Genomic DNA, 21895 nt, shown 5'->3' with positions numbered 1-21895 from the left:
GCAGCACACTGACCACCAGCGGCAGCTCCTGCATTGAGCTACATCGTGGGCTTAAGAATGTTCTTGATAGTGTATGCAGAAATTGTGAGTATGTGCATGTGAATTTTTCTTGTAGTGTTTCATTTTGTTGTCACGAACATTTTGACAATCTGACTAACGAAGTGGATAACCTCTTTAAAAAATCAAATTCTTATATGTATCTGCTATGACATTTTGATTTTTTTATTTCCTACCACTCAACATTAAGGATTTAAACTTTTTGAAAGAGTTTATTATCCCATGCTCTATTCATTGTATCTGTCTAGAAAGAAACTATGCCATTTAGGCAGAAAATACTTCATAGAGAACCCAGAAAAACTTTTCTCAAAGTATCCTAATAAAATATATACTCAACAGGGATGCTTTTGAGTATGGAATTAATTATAATTTATAGACTCTCTTGGAAGCCCAGAAATCCTAGGCAACTAAATATTACTGGTCCCAACAACCTAGGCATTTCCATTTTGATTACTAGGATATTAAACAGTTACCAAATTATTAACCAAAGTAGAGAATTATTAGATGCTATTACCATTCAAGCTTTAAGTGAATGATTCATTTAGAAGTTTCAGTTGCTCAGTCTCAAAAGTTTCACTATGCCATTATATTATTCATTGTGCCATAATAACAATATTCATATTTAATATATCTCTAGATCATCCCTACCTCCACAAAAAACTCTGAATATTTTTCAGAAGTATCTTTATTACTTTAAAATTTGTTAAGAAAGTATCATTAAATTCAATTTAAACAGTTTTTATTTAATTCACAGTACATACAAGGAATGATAGTTTATAGAGGCAGGAAAGAAATATTGTCTTTGACATCTAGAGGCTCATAATTGAAGTAGGAAGCAGTTTTATAAATGACTAGAGGCCTGGTGCACGCAATTAATGCATGGGGGGGGTCCCTCAGCCCAGCCTGCCTGCACCCTCTTCAATCTGGGACCCCTCGAGGGATGTCTGACTGCCCGTTTAGGCCCAATCCTACCAGTCGGACATCCCTCTCACAATCCAGGACTGCTGGCTCCCAACTGCTTGCCTGTCTGCCTTCCTGATTGCCACTAACCACTTCTGCCTGCCAGCCTGATTACCCCCTAACCACTCCCCTGCCAGCCTGATTGATGCCTAACTGCTCCCCTGCCAGCCTGTTTGCTCCTAACTGCCCTCCCCTGCAGGCCTGGTCACCACTAACTGCCCTCCCCTGCAGGCCTGGTCACCCCTAACTGCTCTCCCCGGCAGGCCTGGGTCCCCCTCAACTGCCCTTCCTTGCAGGCCCGGTTGCCCCCAACTTCCCTCCTCTGCCAGCCTGGTCACCCCTAACTGCCCTCCCCTGCAGGCTTGATCGCCCCCAACTGCCATCCCTTGCAAGCCTGGTCCCTCCCAACTGCCCTACCCTGCAGGCCATCTTGTGGTGGCCACCTTTGACCACATGGGGGCAGCCATCTTGTGCGTTGGAGTGATGGTCAATTTGCATATTACTCTTTTATTAGATAGGATAAAAGTGGTAACACCTATATTAAGAGTAGGGAACACAGTTTAATCCAACTAGACATAAGCTAAGAACATTTCAACAAGGTGGTATTTAGATTAAAGAGAAATAAAACTCTGTTATGTAAGGAAAGAATAAGGTCATTCCAGTTAGAAGCAATAGTTCATACAAAGGCATATAATTAAGAAAGCACATGAATTGCAGAACTAGTAGTTTTGAAGGACTGGGATATAGGGGTGCATGTTGGGAAAGTGTATAATATGAAGCACACACACAAAAATAACTTGTGTTTGTACTGTGTAAAGTTTTAATTATCAGTGAGAAGTTGAAATTAATTTGGTAGGTTTCTAGTATAACCAGTACTTTTACTATCTCTTATATAAATATCCAGTGAGAACAATTGAAATTAATTTAAATGTGAATCTCCCCTTTCCTATTCTTAACAGGTTTTATCTCCATATTCCTGTCAGAACTTCCTGAATAAATAAGATTCAGCAAAGTTCTTCTTCTCTTGTCAATTATTAAAATAAAATAAGTAACCTTAAAGAGCATTTTATTTATTCATTTAAGGACTTAAAACGATATTGCAGGGATCGAATCCTTTAAAATATTGTCTATTATTCATTGTTTTATATTAAAAAATAATTGCATTGTTATAGAAATAAAGAGTTAGTAATACTGACACTAGACAGGGGGCTTGAATGAAGGTGACCTCATGCATTCCATCAGAGGATCTCAGAAGTAGCCTGTCATGCCTCTGGCCTTTTTTTTTTCTTTTAAAGGACTAACAATTACCTTCAACTGTATTAAGGTGCACAGAGGTGAACAAATAACCTTAGAACATGAATATATGACCAACAAACTCAATTTCAATTTTGACCTAAGGCAAAGAGACTGAACGAGGTGGTCTTCTGTTTCCTTTGTGGCCAACATTCTATGTTTCAAGTTGAGACCATTAAATGAATGATTTATCTTGGGCTGGCTCTATTGGGTTAGCACATTATACCCTTGAGATGTAAGCTTGCTCTATTTCAAACCACATCAAACAGACATCTTAGTACAAAATTCTATCAACAGGATAGGAGCAAGAGAAAGCATTCACATCTGAATGTCAGCTAATAAATATATTGGAGATAATGCACGGATGACTTTTTTAGACTCTAAGAGATTCAGAGAGAAATAAACATAAATAAACTAAAAGTTGGAAAAGCATAATGACAGTTTAGACCTTATGCAGATTAATAACAATACATTTGCAAAAACACTATCAGAGAGCCAGACTAATAATGTATAATAACACACAAAAAAATACATTAGCTAAAATCCAGGAATTAAATTGCGGATTTTTTTTAACTGACTCTAAGTTTCTTTCCCTTTTCAAAGAATCTTTATTGTTGGAAGTATTACATTTGTCCCCTTTTTGTCTCCATTGAGCCCATCTAGCCTGCCCCTGCCCCCGCCGGCCTTCACTACACTATTGTCTGTATCCGTGGGTTATGCATATACGCATACAAGTTCTTTGGTTGATCTCTTCCCACCCACCCCTGCCTTCCCTCTGAGATTCGACATTTCAAGCAATGCCTTTTGGAAGACAATAATCACTATGGCATTGCATACATTCCCGAGGAAAGTGCATCTAATTGTGCAGCTGTTAGACTTTGCTTCAAGTCCTTGGGCATATCAGCTGGGGTCTGGGCTCAGCTGAGACGTCTGGGAAGGTTGGGTCTCTCATCCTCCAGGAGGCTAGCCTAAGCTCCTTTGTATTATCTGTGACCAGGAAGGGCTGCCTTAGATATCTCATAATAGCATATTAAGAAACTTCCAGTGCAAGAACACTCTGACTGCTCTATCCCCTCAAAAGTAGAAGATAAATTTCCAACAGCAAAGGTGTCCTTCCAGAACCTATAGACACCCTTATTGCTAGACTTAAACAACTTTAGCCAGAGAATCTGTATAAGCAAGCCTTGTTGCCTTTTTATATATAATTTATTAACTTGTGTAAATTCCTTATTAATGACTATTCAAACCTTACATTACCTTCTGATGGACACTAACTTTTCCCCCCCTTTGCCCTGTCAATTTCTTCACAAATTTAATGTTTCTTTGTCAACAAGTATAAAAAGATGCCTGATTTGACATTTCTTTGGGCTTCATTTTATGACCTGAGCATCATATTATGACCTCCAATTTGCACATATTAAAGTGGTCTTTCTCCCGTTCATTAGCCCATTTTATTATTTTATGTTTAGCCCAGCCGTAAGAACTAAAGAAGGGTTGAAGAGAGGAGTTCTCCTTTTCCCCAACAGTGTGGAAGTCTCAGGGCTCCCAGCAGTAAAACAGAGCAAACCCCAATATGTCTACACTTTGGCACTTCTTTATGGGAATAATAGCATAGCTTTAAAAATCAAATCCACCAAAAAAGTATTGGATAACATGCTAATTTTCAGACATTTAAGTGGCAAATTTGGAAATAAATTCAAAGTTCTTGGCCAATAAAACTGTCAATTCTAAAAATAGAATCCAAAAATCCTTATTTCATCATTGTATCAACATTTATTATAGGTTTTAATGTCAACTGATTTCGTTGACTGAACTATTTCATTATTAATTCCCTGACCAGATAAACATAACTTGTTTAAAGTAAAATTGAAAACAAAATTAATGTATTCTTGTTTAGTATATGGTATAAGTCAAGAGGCATTATAAACATGCAAATAAAAAGTACAAACATACAACAAAGAAAGAGAGCATCATACTACTTTTTAAAAAATGATTTCAGATATCACCTTTATTGGCTACCAATTTCTGAGCTATTCTTTAAGGAAAAATTCAAGAGTAATGTTGAGTTAGCACTCTAAAGGTAAACCCAGCTCAGTATCCATGAAATTTATGTAACCTCTGTCATCACTACATGCTTCTAGCTGGGAGAATATGGATGTCTTCTTTCAGAGCTCGGAATCTCAGGGTATTTCTCAGAGTCAGCAGATGGATGGCCCAGTGCTGAAGGTAGCTGCATGAAAATACAGGACTTGGTATATTTGGTATATGTGGTGCTTATATTTCTAATGTGGTCAGAGACAGAATTACTGAATTAGTTCTTAAACGAAGCCTTGTCAAAAGCATGTTGCAGCAATACAACAGAAGTTAACTTGTGATATCATGAAGTCTTGGAGATTTAAAAATCATGCATAAAACTAATTTATAAACCCATTAACTCATCTTCAACCTTTTTCATCTCATGGCATACATAAAGTAATCATTAAAATTCTGCGGCAACCAAAAATATATTTTTTGTTGATCTGACAAAAAAAAAAAGGTATACTTTTGATTCATTCACACAGGATGGCTATTGTTGTGCTGATTGTTGTCATTTTTTTATTTGACACTTGGAAGAGAGGTCAGTGTCCCTCTTTAAAAATTCTTGTGGCACAGGAGTGCGCCTGCCGTGACACACCGGTTGAAATCGCTGCATTAAAACACTGCCCAAACAATCAAGAATGCTAAATACCTGGATTATAGCAATTCTTGAATTTTACATCTTTACTTGACTTTATGATTTTTTTGAAGACCAGTGATTTGCTCACCTGTAAGTGTTTTCTCTTTCTCTCTGTCTTTGTCCCTCTCACACAACTATCCTATTCTTTCATATTCTGAAAGACTGTACAAAAAAGGGAAGTTATGGTCACAGCCTCTTCACTTTTTTTTTTAAATAACTTTGTAAAAAATCATTTCTTGGTTGACAGAATTTCCCTATGGCATTAGTCCACCTTCGCATAGCCATCTATAATTTTTCTCCTGCTTGAAACAATCTCCCACATGCCACTCTTGTTAATGACTGAGATACCCCCTGATGGTGCTTAACATTTAATAGTGCTAGAGCTCCACATTTGCCCAAACAACCTTTTCCATTTACCTTACCTCAAAGGCTTTCTAATTTTTCTTCAGAGACAGAAATCCTTTAAGCCCATTGTATCCTTAGGCTACAAATTTACTGAGATTTAGCTTTCCAATAAGGGCGTTGAGATGAATGCCACCATCTCATTTATGAATCAATTTTTGCCCATCGGCTTTTTACTGTTATTACTTTTCATTTTATTTTGTACTCAAAGGAGATAACCTCTATTACATGTGTATATGCCTGTGTGTGTGTGTAATATATAAACATATGCATATGCATATATATTCACATGTTTAATGTGTTTATTAAAATGTTGAAAATTTAAAGAAAATGAAAGTCTAGCCACACAAAAATTTCTAAATAAATTCCTTGCCCTAAAAATCTCTCAGACTTGGTCCTTCATTTTTATGTTTAGTGGAGAAAGATATATAGGATAAAATTCCTAAGGATTACATTTAACGCTGATTAAACAAGTTCTTTTCTCAAACATAATTCATTGAAACTCAGTATAGCTGACAACATAATGTATTTTATATAATTGTATGATTTGGGGTTCTAATGCAAACAGTGCCTTGAAATGGAGAAGTAACAGACACAAATCCAGTTTTCCAGGAAAATTTCAAATCTAGTGTTATGAGAACATTTTTTTTTTAAATTTCCATTGTTTCACAAAGAAAACAAGAGAAACGAAGGTTGACTTTTAAGTTAGTTAATAATCAATAACTCTGAAAGGTTTCCCATACTTCCTTTTTGTTTTCATTCTTTTTTAACATGATGTTATATTAAATGTTCTCGTTTAATTAAACCAAAAAGTACTGCTTTAGTGGTTGGTTATTGCTCACCAGTTCCAAAAAAGGTTTGAATATGACCTAATCTTTAAAACCAATTAATTGAAGAATTACTGAAAAATCCTTATAGATAAAGTATATCTATGCCCAGCTGTCTTTGTAATCTCACTGATATTTACAGATTAGGTAAAGCCAGTGTGCTTGAAATACAGCAATAAATGCTGACAAGTTCTGCCAATTATAACAAAAGTGTAGGGTGAAATTACAAATGTACTAAAGGGTTAATTATAAAGAAGCAGTGTGAGATAGTCATGTAGTAAGGCATGCTTTGAGAGCTAGTGCCCTATGGATTCTAGGAACTCAGAAGTCCCTGGGGGTCCCTTAGGAACCTGGTCCCTGTTGTCAAGTGGAGGCTGGGTGGTTTCTGGGCTACAGGCTGGGTTCTGTGGCTTTAATCCCATCGTCAACTATAGCAGCTGTTTTATATTAAAAATAATACTGCGCATGATTGAAAAGTTTTATAATTGAAGAAATTAATAAGTTTGAGAATACATATTATAGTCAAATGGGATAATCTTACATCTAGGAAGATTATGTGACTGCAGTAATTTCACACAGCTATTTGAGAAAACAGAATCATATACTGTATATTATGTCCTGTCAGAAAATAATTGGCATGCCTTCCAGGCCAGGTAAAAGTGAAGTTTATTGATTTTGTCCATCTAAAAATGGTAATCGAGTGGGAACAATTATTGATAACTCTAAAAAACTTTCTCAGTCATTTGATACAGATGCCGTGTTTTATGTTTTTGTTTTTGTGTGGGTTTGTGTTGTTCAAACCAACCAACAAAATCAATTACAACTCCTAGAGACCATTGGCCCCAAAAACTCCTAAGCATGATTATTTTTAGAACCATAAAACTTTTAAATGTTCAAAAATTAACAATAATTTTACGGATATTTAAGCCCCTTATTACCTTTGTTCTGGACATCAGAGTGTGGTGATGCATATGAGTAATCCAGCTTTCAGAACTATTAAAAAAAATCTATGCAGCCAGCAGCAGGAAAGATTATATTTATTTGATCTTTTTAAAAAGTTAGTGTAATAAACATGAGGCAGTCTTTTTCAAGATAATCTAAATTTATATCAAATTTTGAATTGGTTGACTATTCAATCAAGGTGACAATTAGATTCAGAGTACAAAATAATACAAATACTGAGGACAACAAAGACATCCACTCTTTAGCAAAGAAAGAGGAGACATTTATGGAAACCAAAATCTAATCTGCATCTACCAATTCCAGAAAATGACTGAAAGCTGTCAATTGAAATATACAACTATTCAGTGAAAGCAGTCCTCAGTGTTTGCTTTTGTTATTTTTTGCACAGCTGTATTTTCCATTGAAAACACCCTTAAAATTCACTTTCCCACTCATGCTCAGAAATGCCAAAACTAAATTTAAAAGTAGAAGTATGCCTCTTTAATGATCTAGATAAAAACATTATAATTCATTATATATAGCTCTATATTTTGATTTATTTTCTTGCATTTATTCTCTTTTAATTACATAGATAGTATAAATATAATTAAATATATATGTGTATATATATATATATATATATATATATATATATATATATTATATTTTATTGATTCCTTACAGAGAGGAAGGGAGAGGGATAGAGAGTTAGAAACATTGATGAGAGAGAAACATCGATCAGCTGCCTCTTGCACACCCCCCACTGGGGATGTGCCCGCAACCAAGGTACATGCCCTTGACCGGAATCGAACCTGGGACCCTTCAGTCCACAGGCTGACGCTCTATCCACTGAGCCAAACCGGTTTTGGCGAAATATATAATTTAACATAAGCATACTTTTATAAACTTTTATTTAATTTTTATTGACATTATTACAGATGTTCCCCATTTTCCTGATCTTTGCCCACCTCCACCTGTCCCCCCTCCCTTTCCCCCTGGCCCTCACCAACTGTTGTCTGTCTTCATGGACAATGCATGCATATTCCTTGGCTAATCTTTTCACCTACTTTTAAGGGTATTTTTTAATACAGGTATTCAAACTGCCCCCCCCCACCCAATAGGTATTGGGTTTTGTTAAACCATAATTGTAAAATTTTTAAAATCTATGATTATCAAACAAAAATTTAGGTTCTATATTTATTTCACATAAAAACAATTCTATAGGAATGTTGTATTAATGTCCCACACAAGAGACTTGGCCTGGAATCCATTATCCCTTTTTCTGTTTCCCAATTATTTTTATAACAGACTTCATTTGTTTTTTAGTACTTAAAATACAGCAATTATGTTATATAGGGTTTTTCCAAACTATATACTTTATGGAGTTCTTTTTATGTCAATATTTGTAATAAGATGTTTGGCCTAAAATATGTTTCTCATTTCAATCAAGACTTTTCTGTGACTGCATTTACCTTAAGATGAATCACGTTAAAAGAAATTGTAGTATGAAAATTAATTCAATATAAGCCAATTCTTTTTATCCACAGATAGTAACTATCTTAAAAGAAAAACTAAAAGCAGAATCTCACTTTTAGAGTCTTGTCAAGTAGTTTGATTTATGGCAGTAGAGAAAGAAGCCAAATTAAACAGAAATCAATTAGCATGGAACAAGTAATGATCATCTATGATTTAAGTTTCAAGGGAAGAAGTGTTGACTCAGACAGAATTACAATAGGCCTAGAACATATTTTAATTTGCAATTATCTAACAACAATGAATTTTGAGTAAGCCAGAAAATAAAAGATCTGCAATTGTTATAGGCTTTAACAGTATAAAATTCTGGTGATATAGTTCTGTCAATGTAAAGTAATGGAGGGGGGTGGCGCACAGTGAAAAGAAAACAAGGTGTTAAAATTATTTAAGATATTAAAAATATATCTGTAGCATTTCAACATTAAATAGTTACATTATAAAGTGCCTTCTTGTGACAATCTTAATAGAAAATTTTTACTGAAAATATGACAATGAAAAGTGAAAATTGAAAACATCTGTTGCTTATGTGAGGTCAGCTACTTAATGAATTATATCATCCAAAGAGACTTGCAGAGACTATAAATTTATTGTGAGCCTCTTACTCGTAGTATCTTCCAATACATGAAGTACAAATAAGCACAAGACAGAAGCTTTATTTAAATCCTGAATGGGATTGGACTAAGCCCACCTTTAGGGAAAAGGCAAGATTCTATCAACCCAACGGTGTTTTATGCTCAAGACACACACACATACAAAAATAGAACACCATTTCAGTTAACTAGCACTAGCTATTTCAGTGTAGTTTAGGATCTAATGTACTCATTGATTCAGGGTTCAGTGTTCATCCTTTAATTGGGAAGAAAGATGAAAGAGAGAGGGAGTGAGAAAAGAGAGAATGATGGAAAGGTTTAAATTTCATGATTTCCTTACTTAAATTTAATAATCAATAGTCCAGAACTTTTCAGAATGCAGTTCTATGAAAACATGCTATATCAGTGATTTAAGATATTAAAGTGAACTGATATCAAACACATATAGTGTTTTTCAAAAGCTTATAATTTCCCTGTTTCCTGTGATTTTTCCTTTCTCTCAAAAGTCAAATGTAAAAAAAAGAAATACAATGAATTATGATTTTATATTGTCTTATTCCACTTGCATATATTCTGACTATAATTAGTTTGTTTAAATTTTTTTCTCATTTTATCTATTTTGTTTGTTGTGAGACAAATACAGCCTATTTTCTACAATATTATTTGAGGGAATTAACTCAGAAAAACTTCAAAAGAAATAGAGCAAGGAGTCATGAATAAAAGATTTAATAACAGCCCTGATGGGGTGGCTCAGTTGGTTGAAGCACCATCCCATACACCAAAAAAGTTGTGAATTTGATTCCTGTTCAGAGTACATACCTAGGTTGCAGGTTCAATCTCAGGTGCGGGTGCATATGGGAGGCAACAGATCAATGTTTCTCTCTCCCAGAGATTTTTCTCTCTATTTCTTCCCTTCTCTCAAAAATCGATAAAAACATATCCTCGAGTGCGGATTAAGAAAAAAAAAAAAGTGAGCCGAAACCGGTTTGGCTCAGTGGATAGAGCATCGGCCAGCGGACTCAAGGGTCCCAGGTTCAATTCCGGTCAAGGGCATGTACCTTGGTTGCAGGCACATCCCCAGTAGGGGGTGTGCAAGAGGCAGCTGATTGATGTTTCTGACTCTCTATCCCTCTCTCTTCTTCTCTGTAAAAAATCAATAAAATATATTTTAAAAAAAAGAAAAAGGAAAAAAAGTGAAAAGAAAAAATATTTTAAAAATTAGGTAATAAAGATGATTATTGAAGGGTTAAAACTACTTTATATAAACAGGTTTGCTTAGAAAATGAAATGGATGGATAGAAAAAAAATAATTAATGTAAGAAAGAGAAAAATAAAAATGAAAATAGAGAAATAAAATTTTAATATAGTTGATTTTCTATTATTTTACTTACAAAATGAGCATTGTTCAGACACTTGTTTTCCACTGTACCTTGAAGTTAAAGGTGATGGCAGCAACAACAAAAGCCCAAAGAAAATTATATTGCAGGAATGCAGTGGGCAATAAATTCTCAAGCCCATATCATTGATTGTAAGAACTTCTCTAAATTGGGAAGTCTTTATCAACAGTTATTAAAATTACATGGCACAATGCTTAAATACATGTGTACATGTAAACTTGTGACTGAAGATCATTCTTACAGCATTTCTTCTTGTCACCGTGAAAGATAATTTTAATGGTGTTTATTAACCAGGGCTAGATTTTTATGTGGTGGAGAAGAAAGAAATTATAATGATACCCCTACAAGACACAGAAAGCAATAAATTAAATATAATTTGTAAAAACAAATTCAGAAAAAGACGATTTGGGATAGAATTCTTAGAATATATATTCCTCCCCAAGTAGTGGCTTTTATGTAGGCCCAGTGGTCTAAAAGAATGAATAAAGATGGTACTATATTTGTTAGAGATAGTGCTTTATGATCAAGTCTGTATTATTCTGTACATCTACACTAATAAAAGAGTAAGATACAAATTGACCATACCTTCGCGACACCCACCAGTCAATCAGGAGTGAGTATGCAAATTAACCCAGCAAAGATGGTGGGTTAATTTGCATATGCAGGCACCGAGCGGCTGGGGGTGGGGTGGGACGCAGGTGTTCCGCACTGCCCCAGTTGCTCTGGGCCTCAGGGCAGCATGGGAAGGCGGAAAGGCGGCTCCAGGCCAGAGCGAAAGGCAGCTCTGGCCAGAGTGAAGGCAGTGCCAGCAGCCAGGGTAAGGAAGGCCCATTCTTGCACGAATCTTCACGCATCGGGCCTCTAGTATAAAAATAATTTGTAACAGTGGGGAAAAACGTTAAATTACCTGGTGGTTCTCTAACAAGAGAAAATTATTTAACAATGATTATAGACCCAGATAAAGTATTTTTCTAACACCCAAAAGCACTAGTCAATAGTCTAATTTAAATAACTATGGCTGGCATTCTTTTTGAGGCAAGAAGGGAAAATATTTTTGCTTTTGTTTTTAATTCTAAGTTTTCATTTGACAATAAAAAATAAAGAATATTCCTTCCAAACATGAAATAGACTTGTAATTTATTAAATTATCAAAGCTAGGAAAAAAAGCAGGGAGTTACTCATTTTCCCCTGGGTATGTTCCATGTATAGTACAGGAGGTACACATGTTAATAAACTTCTGTTTGCTTTCTCTTGATAATGTCTTTTATTATAAGGTTCTCAGCCAAAAACTCAGAAGAGTAGGGAGAAAGTTGTTTTTCCTCCCATATACTCCTTAAGTAATTTTCATCTAAATTATACCAAATCCTTCTATATATTAGCATACGACTTACCAAGGTTTGGAGCATGAAGGAATTCATGTTATTATTATGTATAAAGTATTTTATACAGTATTTAATCATGAATTTTTCAAGGAAAATGGTGTTTGGGGCAACAGATGGGATGTCATAACTGAAGCAATTATGTTTTATTAAGGTAACATATCATGGAACTAACTACAAAAATATTTACTTGGAATTGGGGCTTGGCTAAATTTAAGCTAATTTAGAAGTGTTGCATTAAGAGAGAATTTTTTTCTTGAAATCAGAATAATATGACTATGAGATGTGTGATATGTGGGAGGAGAGAAACAATATGCCAATAAGATTCTCAGGAGAATAATGTTCTACTGGGCAAGTGACAACATAATCTTCTGAATCAAAGACAGGGAGTGAAAAAAGCTCTGACCCTTGTCCTCTGGAAAAAATCAAATATCGAGTTGGAAATTTATATGAAAGCAATGAGCAAATATCACTTCATTTTTTTAATTTAAGGAAAAATGTAAATTTGGGGAGGGATGATATTGATAAATGCAGAAAATTAAAAATAAGGGACTTAATTATCTGTTGAAAGTAAGGAAAGAGATTCACTCCCTTTCCCTTGCTTTCTTAGAACAATTACTGTATAAAACTTAAAACTGTAAGTACTTGCTCATCTGTTTGAAATACATGTAAAGACTTTTGAAAACCAGGGAGACCTTTTGTCAGCTATAAGACCCTGGAATGGCTTTTCCTAGGACTTAGGTTCCATCTGTTTGAAATGTAAATGCAAAGGGAGATAACAACCCTACCTCCCAGTTTCTGTGGGAGGGTAGGAGCCTAACTTCAGTGGGTGCCTTATGATAAGTGCTAAAGTACTTCCTGTCATCCAGATATGAGAAGTGTGCTTTTCCTCTTGGTAAAGCCAATAAGCTAACACAGAGTCCACCCTGTTACCACATAAACCCATATTGAACTATGTCTGAAAAAAGGTGCTATCAAGTCTTCTTGAGAACTGATTATTGTTTAGCTTGAAAACGTGTCTGAAATGGATTGAATCTACTTGGCTATATACAGAGGTGAGATTCATAACTGTCTCTGGAATCTCTCAGGGAATTTCCTAAGATCCTCATCACATTTTGGTTTAATGCATGTTCAATAATGAAAGTGTTTTCTTTCTCTCCTTTGTTTGGGGAAAGAATTTCTGGGTAGGGAGAGACGATTTTGCTAATTTTATTTCCCAACAATGGAAAAATTATTCAGAAACAAATAATTTAGGATATTTGCACCAGAGAGAAAATATATGTCAACTTTTTAGTATTTAGTAGCAATAATTAGAGTAAATTTATATATAGCCATTGATAATCACATTTCTAAATACAATGCATTAATACCGAGGATTTATTCCTTTTTGTAGTAAAACTAGTGTCCCGGTGCACAGATTCATGCACATCCAGTTATGAGAAGTGTGTTTGATCCTCACAAAAGTTAGGCCAGCGGAGGCTTTCGGCCTGGAGCAGGAGCGGACCCCCAGCTCCCTGCTATCAATCTCTGGGAGTCCACTCCTGCTCCCTGGGATTGATCGCTGGGGGTCCGCTCCCGCTCCAGGCCTTACCTCACAGTGACCTGGGTACCAGGATGTTCCTTGGACACAGGCGCTGGGCGCCTATGTATGCAAATTAACCGCCATCTTTTTTGGGTTAATTTGCATAGTCACTCTGATTGGCTATGGGTGTACTGAAGGAACGGTCAATTTACATGTTTGTCTATTATTAGGTAAGATAAATTTGCTTAATTAGACCTGCTTTCTGATTTAGCTAAACTTTTTCCAGCCCAGTGAAGGACCCCAACTTCTCTTTCAGGTAATTGTCAGCAACTCAGCAGTAAATATCCACACAAAGCAGGTTATAATTGTAGATCACACAGGGAGAACAAAGGGTAAAATATTTAACTGTAGCAGTGTTTGACTATATTCTTCACAGTGAGATAACCTGAAGTCATTTTCAAGTTCCACCATTTCTTGCTTCTTTTCAGTCAGGTCAAGTTTCTAAACTTTCTAAATCTCCATTTTCCAGCTCATGAAAAGAAAATGGGATTCTACTGAGTCTCCTATCTACCTATTCCAGGACTTCTGTGAGGATCAAATGAGATGAGGCATGTGAAAATACTTCACAAACATTTGGTTAAATTGTAAAATGTTTGCACCTGGCTATAAAGCAAGTTGGCTTCCTAGTCTGAAGAAGCTCTAAGAAGGCTAGTTGCTAGGGGAGGAAGCTGGGCGTTGCTATGTGATGTCATTACCCAGCACCCACAGTGACCATTTCTGGGCTGGGCTGAGCTGTAAGCCGCATTTTGCACTATGGGGTGGTGGCAAGGCCTGTGTTCCACTTGGGGAAGCCAACTGTTAGTTTGTTGGTGCTGGGTCCATGATGCCGTTTATTTTTAAATGGCCAATGCGCGTCATGGCAGCTCCTGAATTTAGCATCTGCCCCCTGGTGGTCAGTGCACATCATAGCTACCGGTTGAATGGATGGACATTTAGCCTTTTATACATATATAGATTAATAAATGTAAAAGGGGTAAGATTCTTCTTTTAGCCATGTACACCACTGTTAAGTGAAAAAAGAAATACTGTGAACTTACAAGGCAAAAGTTAAATTTGGCAAATCCTTTTATGGAATAGAATTTTCTAAATGCATTGGTTTGGATAGTATATTAAATAGACAAGGTCATACATAATGATGACAAACATTAAAAATAATTATTTTTAAGCAATAAGATCATATCAAAACGATATGATAATTTATTATAAACAAAACAAATACATATTGTATTTCCATGATTCAACAGAAGATCACATTGTTTTGATCCAATATTGAAGATATCTAAGAAATGAAAAACTTGACCCCAAATTGTGTAGAGATTCCTTTTATTTCACACACATGAAGAATTGATGAATACTACATACCTACATATTCAGGCAGAGGAAATTTGTTATATCAAGTCTTCATTAATTATATCTACTCTCTGTCTCATTTCCCAACAAATGATTATTTAATACATAATTAACCAATTGAACATTGTCTTTTTTTAAGGAAAATACTTAAATTCTAAACATAAAATACCAAGAATAAGATGGTTGTATGCTTATATCTATACAGGCAGTCCTCAGGTTACATCAGAGATCCGTTCCTATGGCACGACATAATGCGATTTTCGCCGTAAGTCGGAACCCACCTACATAAGCACCTATGTCACTCACATGGAGCACATACACAGCAGTAATGAAGTGAAACAGTAAAAAAAAATTAAAAGAAAGATAACAATTCCTGACCTTTACTTGTGGTAAATAAATAATAAAAAACATAAAGCACATAGGTACATACATCGAAATGACGGAACTTTTAGTTTTATAAATAAATAGGAAATGGCAACATAACCACAAAACATCGTACGTCGAGTCCGACGTAACCTGAGGACTGCCTGTATTATATGTATGTGTGTTTATATAAATATATAGGTTTATAGATATATGTGTATCCACCCATATGTAAAGTTGGAAGAGATGAATCATATTTTAATTTCATCAATATGATAATACATATTATCTGTGATATAAATCCAATATATACTATTTAATAGTTCATTACTTTACTTAACAAAATTGCTTTGATTCATTTTTCCCCAGGTATCCACTTTTAAAAAAACATATATTTTTATTGATTTCAGAGAGGAAGGGAGAGGGGTACAAAGAGAGAAACATCAATGATGAGAGAGAATCATTGATCTGCTGCCTCCTGCATGTCCCACACTGGGGATTGAGCTCACAACATGGGCATATACCCTGACCAGGAATCGAACTGTGACCTCTGGTTCATAGGATGATGATGCTCAACCACTGAGCAACAACTGGCCAAGCCTCCCCAGGTAGCCATTTCATATAAATAAATAAATGAATAAATAAATAAATAAATACATAAAAAGAGGAAAGAAAGCACTTTAAAATGTAAGGGTAGATATTTTACTGAATTGTACTGTAACAAAACATGGATATGAAAAAGAGACTAATTTTCTTTTCTGTTTTCTTTCTTTACTTATTTTTACATTAACCAAAAAAATTAAAAGTGAGGATATATAGACATAATACACAACCTGAGAGAAAAACTGTTCAAATACTGTAATAATTTATATTCAAGATTATGCTCAAGAAATTACTATTTATCTTTTTTAAACTAAATTAAGTATTTGAGCCAGAAAGGTTAAAAATGACTGAGGGAACAACCATGCTAAGAAATGTTTTAGGGTCATGATTTATGCAACAAGTTCAATTTAATAATGAGCAAAACTGCTAATCAGTGCCCACAGATATTAGATCATAAATCCAACAAGGCCAAGCGGACATTTGCAGCATAGTAACCACTGGCTTAATGATCTAATTAATCTAAACATGCAAAATTTTGTGCTTGCTTAAATTTGTTTAGTACATGCAACATTAATGGAGATTAAAAACTATGGGTATGGATTCATGATTTAAAATATGTTTTAGGGGAAAAGATCTTACATTAATGCTTCGTAAGAACCAAGAACTTGAGAGAATGAGTTCATATATTTGACCTTGTACTTATTTGCTCTATATTGCTAAATTGAAATAACTCTGATTAGTACAGTGTACTTAAAACTGCTCTAAAGAAAAGACAGTGATAATCAAAGTAGCATATAATTACGGTAGAATACTATCTTTCCTTAGGACATCTCTGTTGCAACAATTACTTCAAGTGAACTATTTAAAATCATGTAATTTGTTTTTCTCTTTGCATCTGACTGGAAATTTAGGATGTTTCCTTTTGGAAAAAAAAAAATCCTTTTGAACATTTGAAAATATTTTAACTTCAAAGCTCTTTTAATATGTAGTAATATGTGTGTTTTTTTTCATTTATCACTATTTTCACTAACCATCTATAACATAAATTGGGCTCTATATTTTGCTACGTGATATTGTTATATGAGCATCCTTTAATAATAACACTTTTTTCTTTGCTCTGGGAATTTAATATGACTTGTTTAGATTGAAGAGGTTTTTTGAATTAAAGAAAACTATAAATATTTAAAATCCCATTTTGGAAATATTTAGAACACCTAAGGCTTAGTATATCACTTAGTGGATTACTTTTATAGTGTTTGCCAACTAATAAAAGCTATTAAATAAAATATTAATATTTGGCTTATGTTTGCAACTACTGTTGCTTCTTGAAAAATATTTAAGTATATTAAACATCATTAACAATTTTTACCATGAAATTTCATTTAAATTATAGTAATGTTAGCAATTTAATTATGTGAATATTCTATATATGCCAAATAAAAGAAATTCCAGAAACAAACTTTTAATACTTCAGTTTTTTCTGTACTTGATTTTGTTTCTAATATAATTTTCTTAAGATTTTATTAAAGAGGTTTTTCAGGATTGGGATTCAATTTCAATGTTTAACACTGATAAGTCTCTTGATTAATATGAAGTTATGCTTGAAAAAATGCCCCATTACCTCAATTATAGCACTTTTCAAAATGAGACCATATCTCATTTATATTTCCTTTCCCAGTTACACACAAGCCCTTGGTAAATTTTAAATCAATAAAAGCACAAATGAGTGAGTGGAATATACATTCCAGAATCGGAATGAAAGAGTTCCCCTGCATCTAATTACTTTCAATGAGTTTATTAGAACAATAGATCAATAAAGAACTAATAAATATACTGTGCATGTTTCTAAAATCATTTGAATTCCGAAATGTTCAAAATCCAGTATAAAGACTCATGTTCAGAATATAGTTTTACAATGTATTGTCAGATAATTCAAAGACAAAATATTTTAGTACCACAGAGTCTACTTTGAAATTGTCTAGCAGTAGATATTATCAATTTTAATTGTTTCTTTTCAGGAAACAAAAACAATCATATTTTATTCTGCTTATAGTATTTTTGGTAACTCGTGTTTTCTGTTTCTAATATGACAAAAGATAAATACAAACTAAAAGCACTTCAAGCCATTCTGTAATTACACATTTTTTTTAACATTTTGTTTAAGTACATGATAATATACTTAATTGCCCTCTATTAGTAATTAGGAGTTGGGCCTGTTACATATTCTGCACAAAGAGAGTATTATATTGTCATGTCTGTTTTGTGCTTTACATTTTATGAACAGTAATTATTGATATTGGTATAGACATTGGCATCAGAGTTTATGTCTGAACTCTTTCTTAGAATTCAAGAATACACATATATAATAACATTTTTGACAAACAAATTAAGTGTTTTTTTTTTAAAGAAGCCTACTTACACAATATTGTAATTTTCTCTCTCTCAATATTTATGCATTAAGACTGATATTGCACATGAGTCCCAGGGAGCACTCTAATTTACTTGAGAACACTTAACCTTAGATTTTTTTTCATGTTGTTTTTTTTTTAAGTGCTATGAAGTCCAAAGTTGTGAGAGAGAAACTGACAATATAGTTCAATTTTCACTGGTTTTAAATAGACAAATTAACAAACCTTTCCCAGGGACACACCTAGTATTTATGCTATGAAGTAATATTATTGGAAAGTATTTAAATCAACTTACAATATCTTATTTCTATAGCATGTATGTCACCTAGAGGATTATATTTGTTAGATGATAAATTTGTACTGGATATAAGGACATCTAGCTTTTATTTCCAACAATAGAAAGTTCTGAGAAGTATTCTTTGCCAAAGATATTGGTGCCTTTTGTCCTTTTTTAAAAGGGTATTTAACTTTTCTCAATGCCTTGTACAGATCTTAAAATGAGTTTTTGGTTATTATTTAAAACACAGATACACACACACACACAACACACACACACACAAATATACACACACCCCTCCAGAGAACTTTCGCTAGATAATGACATTAACTACTTACATATAATTTGTTGGTTTTTTATTAATGAAGACATTATAAAAATATATTACTTTCACTGTAGATCTGTGAAATTAATTTCCCTTTATTTTTTTTTTTTTGGTGACGAAAGAGTTAATTACACTACAAAACTGTTAGCACTGTAATTGAACAAACTGTGATACTAATCCTCTCTCAAGTATCATTAGATCATTAGTATCACAATTAAATCAACTCAAATATCTTTGCATCTGGAGCATGTTATTTGTATTGACATTTTCTCAGATAGAAATAATCAAAGAGCACATTTAGGAAAAGAAGTCACATAATTTCAAAAAGGAAAGTAGACTTAAAAGTTTTCCTAAGACCAATGCTTAGCTTAGTGTAAGTAGTGACTGTGCACAGACTACTAAACATGTAGAAATACAATAGTGCTCAGTTAATTAGAGAGAGGTTGTCTGCTTTTTAAGTTGGAAAATGTAGCTGTGATAACCATAAAGATGATTTAAACTTTTTCATTTAGAACTAGAAGCCCAGTGCACAAAATTCGTGCACAGCAGAAGGGTGTCCCTCAGCCCAGCCTGCACCCTCTCCAATCTGAGACCCCTCCAGGGATGTCCTACTGGGATTGGGCCTAAATGGGCAGTCAGACATCCCTCTTACAATCCAGGACTGCTGGCTGCCAACTGCTCACCTACCTGCCTGCCTGATTGCCCCTAACTGCTTCTGCCTGCCAGCCTGATCACCCCCTAACCACACCCCTGTCAGTCTGATTGACACCTAACTGCTCTCCTGCTGGCCCAATTACCCCTAACTGCCCTCCTCTGCCAGCCTAGTCGTCCCTAACTGTCCTCCCTGCTGGTCTGGTCACCCCCAACTACCCTCCTCTGCTGGCCCGGTCACCCCTAACTGCCTTCCCCTGCTAACCCGGTCACCCCTAACTGCCCTCCCCTGCAGGCCTGATCGCCCCCAACTGCCCTCCCCTGCCAGCCATCTTGTGGTGGACATCTTGTGTCCACATGGGGACGGCCATCTTTGATCACATGAGGGTGGCCATCTTGTGTGTTGGAGTGATGGTCAATTTGCATATTGCCTCTTTATTATATAGGGTTAACTTGAATTTAAGAAAGTGTAATTCCTTGGATGTCCTCAGCATCATTTTCGTAAAATTATTACTATCCTTGGATACACTAAGATATTTCTTCCACGTATAAAGTATTGTGATATTTTAGTCTTTGAGAAATTGTTCAGTGTATTTAATGTTCATTCAAGAAATTTTCATTGAAACATATCACTGAATATGTATTTACAACTTATACATTGAAATTCATGCACATAGTATTGACTACTTGCGCTTTACTGAAGGTAGTTTCATTATTAAAAACAGGCCACCTTTCGCCACTTTTATATACTACTAGAGGCCCCATGCATGAAATTTGTGCATGAAGGATGGGGTCCCTTCAGCCATGTCTGCACCCTCTCCAATCCAGGACCCCTCTGGGAATGTCCGACTGCCGGTTTAGGCCCGATCCCAGGGATCGGGCCTAAACCGGCAGTCGGACATCCCTCTCACAATCTGGGACTGCTGGCTTCTAATTGCTCACCTGTCTGCCTGCCTTATCGCACCTTAATGCCCCCCCCCACCAGCCTGGTCGCCCCTTACTGCCCCCTCTGCCAGCCTGCTAACCCCAAACTGCCCTTTCTGCCAGCCTGTTTGCCCCCAACTGCCCCCCTGCCAGCCTGGTTGCCCCCAATTGCCCCCCAACTGGCCTGGTCGCCCCCAATCATCCCCCCTGCCAGCCCGGTCTCCCCACAGCCACCTGCTGTTCGGTCGTCTGTCCAGTTGTATCAGTCTTGATGGCCCCTGGCTTTTTATATATTAGGATGTTTAGATTTAGATCTTTAGATTGTGTCACTTATTTGTAAGTATAAGAGTTTTAAAAAAATGTTTGGTATGTTCCTGGTGACCCAACTATCTTTTGAAGATTTTTATATTTTAGGTGCATATAAAATTGCTTCCATTATTTAAAATTTTATCTAATTATGCAGTTCAAAGTAAATGGAAAAGTACATGAAATACCAAACAAAACATAAGTACAAGAACATAACATCATAACATATGCCTGTTCAATTAAATTTAGGTGTGTGTGTGTGTGTCTATGTTTAATTCTACTGGTTTTCTTTGATAAAATTATATCTAATTAGATTGGTTGTTCCTGTCTTTTTTTTTTTCCATTTCTGATATTTTGACTTCTCTGATAAATATAAGTACTGGTTTTATGTTATAATCTATATTTTAGGTTGTCAAATTTATATTCAAAAATATAGTTCCTCAAAGTGAGCACTCAACCTTGTCCCTGTTCTTACTCACTTTTAGACTTCCATATCTGGCACTTTGTATTTTATGCTTTTTTTGACTTTGTCAGCAACTCTTTCTGCAGCTCAGAGTTCTGCATGCTTCAGAGGAAGGAATTCTTTTTCAGGTTGAAATCTAAGTTTTTCCATTGCATCTGACTGAATATATGATTTCTCATACTGTGATCTTTTTTTTCAGAATAGAATATTCTAAAAAAATTTAAAAGTACATTTAGATAGATAAATAGCTATATATGTACATATTTATTTTAATAAATTCATTATTATAACAGGATAAAATATTTTTATTCAACCTATTTATGCTACCTAAATCATAAAAGAAATCTTTATGATTTCATATAAATTATTGTACATTACTAATTATGCATGCATCTCCATCCAAAATGATCATATCTCTCCTAATTAATATGACTCTAAAGAAGTGTTAAAAACCAGATGGGTAATTGATTTATTCTAACATGATTACCAAAACCTTTAACTCAGTAGTAGTATAAACTTAATTTAAAAACAAAAAACAAAACTGTTA

General features: G+C 34.8%; 1 protein-coding gene across 2 annotated transcripts in view; it reads right to left on the bottom strand.

Moving 5' to 3' along the window:
* PCDH9 (protocadherin 9) overlaps nt 1-21895 on the bottom strand; it is a gene marked incomplete at its 3' end in the record, with an annotated part of 937782 nt that overhangs the window by 284527 nt on the left and 631360 nt on the right. The window lies entirely within an intron of this gene.

The sequence above is a fragment of the Cnephaeus nilssonii genome (assembly GCF_951640355.1).
Source record: "Cnephaeus nilssonii genome assembly, chromosome: 8".
Classification (NCBI taxonomy): Eukaryota; Metazoa; Chordata; class Mammalia; order Chiroptera; family Vespertilionidae; genus Cnephaeus; species Cnephaeus nilssonii.
The sequence above is the reverse complement of the archived record's forward strand: the minus strand, read 5'-3'. Positions and strand labels throughout refer to the sequence as shown.